This window comes from Zonotrichia leucophrys, chromosome 4, assembly GCF_028769735.1.
Source record: "Zonotrichia leucophrys gambelii isolate GWCS_2022_RI chromosome 4, RI_Zleu_2.0, whole genome shotgun sequence".
In the NCBI taxonomy this organism is placed as follows: domain Eukaryota; kingdom Metazoa; phylum Chordata; class Aves; order Passeriformes; family Passerellidae; genus Zonotrichia; species Zonotrichia leucophrys.
This window is the reverse complement of record NC_088173.1, coordinates 11,226,521-11,231,451: the sequence shown is the minus strand read 5'-3', so window position 1 is coordinate 11,231,451 and position 4,931 is coordinate 11,226,521.

The window sequence follows — 4,931 nt, the reverse complement described above, 5'->3', positions numbered from 1 at the left end:
TACATTGACATGTACTTCCTTGGTACTGCTCTCAGTATGCATGCTTAACAGAGTACCCTTGCCTGGGAATGAGGAGAAACTGCCACTGGTACTGTAAGGTAATTTCCTTCATCATTCTGGCTGGTAAAAAAATGCCATGAAGACCTCTGTCAACTGACTTATTAGAGTCTTGGCCAACCTGAGTATGCAACTTTGAATTCATTTTAAAAACAAATTGAATTGCAGCCATATTTTGCATGGGTTCTTTGTTTTATGTCCATGCACAACTCTGCCATTTATGAGGAGAACTTTTTTTGCAGAGTGCAATGGATTTTGGATTTGAAGTATCAGGGTTGTAGTCAGAACCACAGTAGCCCCTAAAGGTCAGAAGTTCTTAGCTGAGTGGCAAGTTTAGAAGCCTAGACCTTGCATCTTACCTGCTGAAAAGGAGGCACTATTTCCCCAAAATAGCATGTCTGTTCCTGAGGCTAAACAAGATGTAGATTTGAAAGCCAAAGAGAAATGTAGTAATTGTAACTAGGTGCACTCTTAATTCAGTTCTCAAGAAGATTAAGTAATTTGTGAATTCCAACATAGCTGGCGACACACCTTGCCTTTTTAAGCATTAGCATTTGTATTAACTTTCCTCAGGGTTGGCTAAATTCACCTGAGGATGAGGTGGGATCTGTGTAGTTTACCTTGCTAATTCTGCCATACTTTCCCTCTTAGACTGCAGGATATTGGTGTTTTGACAGTTCATCAGGTGAAAAATCCTGTTCAAGAGATTCTGTAAAGTAGGGGAAAAAGCTGTTCTGGCTTCTGGAACTGAAGGATGAGAGTGTCAGCATTTCTGGAAATACCACATGCTGAGTTTCGGCTTCAGCAGGGTAATTGGATAGCCTTGCTCCACCCTTGATCAGACCTGTTTAAGATGACTGCTCTGTACCTACTAAAACAGGTTCAGCTTCAGATTAGTCTTAGAAAATACTACTGATGCTTAGAGTAGCTTGGGCTTCACAGCAGGGCCACGACATTGTTACACTGCTGGTTAGCTAATGCTGGTAGCTGGCTGAGTTTCCCTGACTTTTTCAGTAGCTTGGGGACAGGAATCAAGGGCATGGGAAAGCATTTAGGGAACTCAACTGGAGAACCACTTCAAAGTATTTTACCTAAGACTTGCAAAATCTTGGCTAATAATGAGGAACACAGACATAGAAACAACACTGTTAACAGTGCTCATACAGTAAGTAAATTTGTAATACATTTAAACTTGTGATTGACTCTTTCACCATTAAATTTACTTAAACCTCTCATAATGTACAAGTTAAGGGTGCCATTTCTAGGGAACATTATGCTTTCTTTTAAGCCTTTCTAGGGCACTGTACATACCACTCATTAGTGGTGTCAGTACTTAAAATGTTTACTAGGAGGTTCAAATTTGACTATGAAAATCCTATGTTGGCTACAACTTGGCTTTAAGTATGTCTCAGAACATTCTTACTTTCTACGGTCAAAGAGATTTGATTGCATGTATTTGAGCTGAATGCTTTACAATAAATATTTTCTACCAACTGAAGGATTTTTCTTCTGCTTATGTTAGTCAAAGGATCTTTAATCTAAGGACGAACATTTTTCCATTTACTAAAAACTCTTGGTATCTGCTCTGCACAGCAAAACCGCAATGGTGAAGCTTCATGGCACAAATTATTCAGCTATCCTTAGAAAATTTCTCCTTGTTCCTCCATTTAGATACATGGGTAGAAGATATATGGGTAGAGCAGGTACCTGCCTAGCTGTGGGTAGGTAGGAGATCTGTGGAGGTTGCTTGTGATTCTTCAGAACAGTCTGTGGGTGAGAAAAGCCCCAGTTAGAGGTCAGCAGTGTAACAGGCCCTGTCACAAGGACACTTACCTAGCCACCAGTAAGAACTTTATTACTTCAGTTGCAGTGTAATGCCTCAAATAAAACATGCAAGCAGAGTGCACACAGATGTTTGAAGCTTAAATATGGCATAGCCTTTCCTGTACCAAGAGCAGGGAAAGCTTTTCCAGGCTACCCTACAAGAAAAGTAAGTATGGTATAGTAGAGAATACAAAGACTGTTAATTTGTTGATAATTTACCGCCACAGTACAGGTGACTCTTCATGTCTAAACTGATTGCAAGTAGACTCGTTAATGCTTTTATGAAGAAATGAAGGCTGCTTATGTGTAGAAATCAGATTACAGAAAATACCTGTTTAGCGTTTGTCCTGTTGGTCTCAAAGAATTAAATAATTCTGCTAATCTGTAAATACTGTTTCAATGTTTTTCTCTGTTTGAGTATTAGTATTTCAAGCTTTAACTTAAGTACCATGTGTTAGTACAGACTTTGGTCAATCCAGTAACTTTTACACATTTGGGGTTTTTAGCATAAGGTTTCTTCAGGAAAAGCTAGAAACCTGCTCATCATCATAAGCCAAAGGTCAAGCAATTGAACAAGTGATTTTCTTCAGATATCCAACTTTACTCTCCAACTTTACAGTTCCAACTGTAATGATGAGTTTCAGAGGAAGCTATGGTGACATTTAACAACTCAACCACATAGTTTGTTACCATTCAAAGTATTCATAGTATGGTTCACCTTCAATGCTTTTCTGTAAAGGTCATTGTATGAGTTGTACTATATTTTTTATAAAAGTTGAAGTGAATCATTTCCTTGAGCTAAGTAAAGTCTTGTTGTTTCTCATTGCTAACACCAAAGCCACTTCCATGTAAACTGGTGTCATGCAATTCATGCATGAAATTCCTTCTAGACAGTAACCAACCACTGATCTTGTCTGACAGCCAATGTAAATGATACTAATCATTTAGGGCTGAGCTGCAGCTAAAAAGGTCATCATAAAGTTGGGATAACCACTGAACCCTGAAGAAAAAAATACCTTCTGACCACTGCTGCTGCCTTGCCTTAGAAGAGCAGTGAGACAGGTATGGAAATGGAAATAACAGCACTGGCAGCTTTAGGCACATAACTTTGACAAGTCACTTAAATTTTATTTTCCAGGCCTCATTCTCTTCCCCTGTCACTGTTCATTTAGGTGGAAATGTGCAATTGACTGCATCAATGTAACATCAGCTCTGCCCAAGAGGCTTCTGGTAAAATAAAAACTGTAAAATACATAGTAAAAGAATTCTCGTAGTTTTCAATTGAATTATTCTCATTCTTGGTGGGAGGACAAGGACAGAAAGGATGTGACACCCACCAAAACTCTTCCTTAGAGGCTCTGCTTCTGTATCAGTCTTGAGACCTGCACATGATGGTTAGGCATAACCATTACACCCCAGGGCCCTACTCAAGCAATGGAATTCCACCATCTTTTCCTGCCAAACTGTCACCAAGGAAGTGATGCCTCCACTGTGCAGTTGAACAAGGGTGGGCAGGTGACATGATCTCCCACTTCCCAGATACTTTGAGAAGGAAATAAATTGTTGAATTACAGGCTCAAATGCACTTTGAAATTCAAAAAGCTGGCACAACTCCTTTAGTTCAAAGGGAAAGACATTGTTCTGAGGAATGCAAATGCTAAAAAGGAATTAACACGTTACACAGCCTCATCTAGAAGGTCAAAGATTGTTAATTTGGTCAGAATAAAAAAAAAACACCTGATAAAAGGACATTTTTTCCTAAAAAAATAGTACAAGAGCCTTTATAGGTATTACTATGGAATTGTATAACCCACTTAGTCCTTTGGATTACAGTGTAATATTCTTGACACATTTTAACAGATTAACCTCACCTCTTACACCTTCAAAGTCAGTTCTATTGCATGCTCTTTTTTTTTTTAGCTATCTTATTTTCAGAGGCCAGAGATAAAAAAAAGTTCCTGGGGAATGTTCCCCATGTAGGCTATCACATGAGACCTGCATGGAACCATTTCAGTCTTTACCATGGGGGCATTTCTCTTATCAGTTAAATTGGTTTAGGTTCCTGCATGCTGAAGAAAAGGCATTCAGCAAACTTGCCCAATGTTTTCATTAGCTACTCTACTAATCAGACCATTGATTTTATTGGGAAGCTGCCATTGCTACATTAGCACTTAGAGCTGCCACTGTTCCAAACAGTGCTGCACACTTCTGCTCAAAGGTCTGAATTAGCTGGAGCACAGGGCTACCTCAGGCCTTCAGCAGAAGGAAGTTTCAGGAATTCCAAACTCAGGCTGAAACAGAGGGAAGTGTGTGACCAAGGGACCAGCTCCTGCTTTGCTTCCTTGTCTGTTCAGAATAAGTTGGTTTTCACTTGCCTTGTAAGTAACATGGCTTGCATTAAATGTGTTTTGTCATTTCACTACTAAGGAGTGGATTTGTATTTAAAGTTCTAGCCCACATAAAGATGGTGCTTGAGACTGAGAAAAAAAACCAAACATTGCCAAAATGTCCAACAATGTTGTTATCAAGTTCTTCTCCTCTGGCAACCTCTTTGTACCGGTAACTGAACCCAGGGTGAGAAAAACAGTGGCTTATTTATCCAGGTATAGTTCTGTGTAAATGAAAATATCTTTCCTTTTCTCCTAAGTAAATTAATACAATGAAGTTGAACTTGTTATTAACCTAAGAGGAAATTCTCCTGTAAAACTGAACATTATTCTAATGTTTGCTTTTTTTGCCTCTTTTTTTTTTTGTTCTGTAAATGCTAATATATAAATAAATGCAAGTTTTACCTTTAGCAACCATAATTTGCTACATAATTTACTAAACATAATGCCAGACATCCAAAGAGGAGTGAACTATTAAGTAAGCTACATGTTGTAAGTGTGTAAGAATGCAGCAACATGAGGAAAATCGAGCATACCCAACTACTTACAAGTCTCTGGAGATACTAAATATATATTAAGGTCCTAAAGGGTATTCATCTTCACCTGGAGAGAAAATTTTGTGTCTGTCTTTACACACATATGAAAATGAATACACACACATTT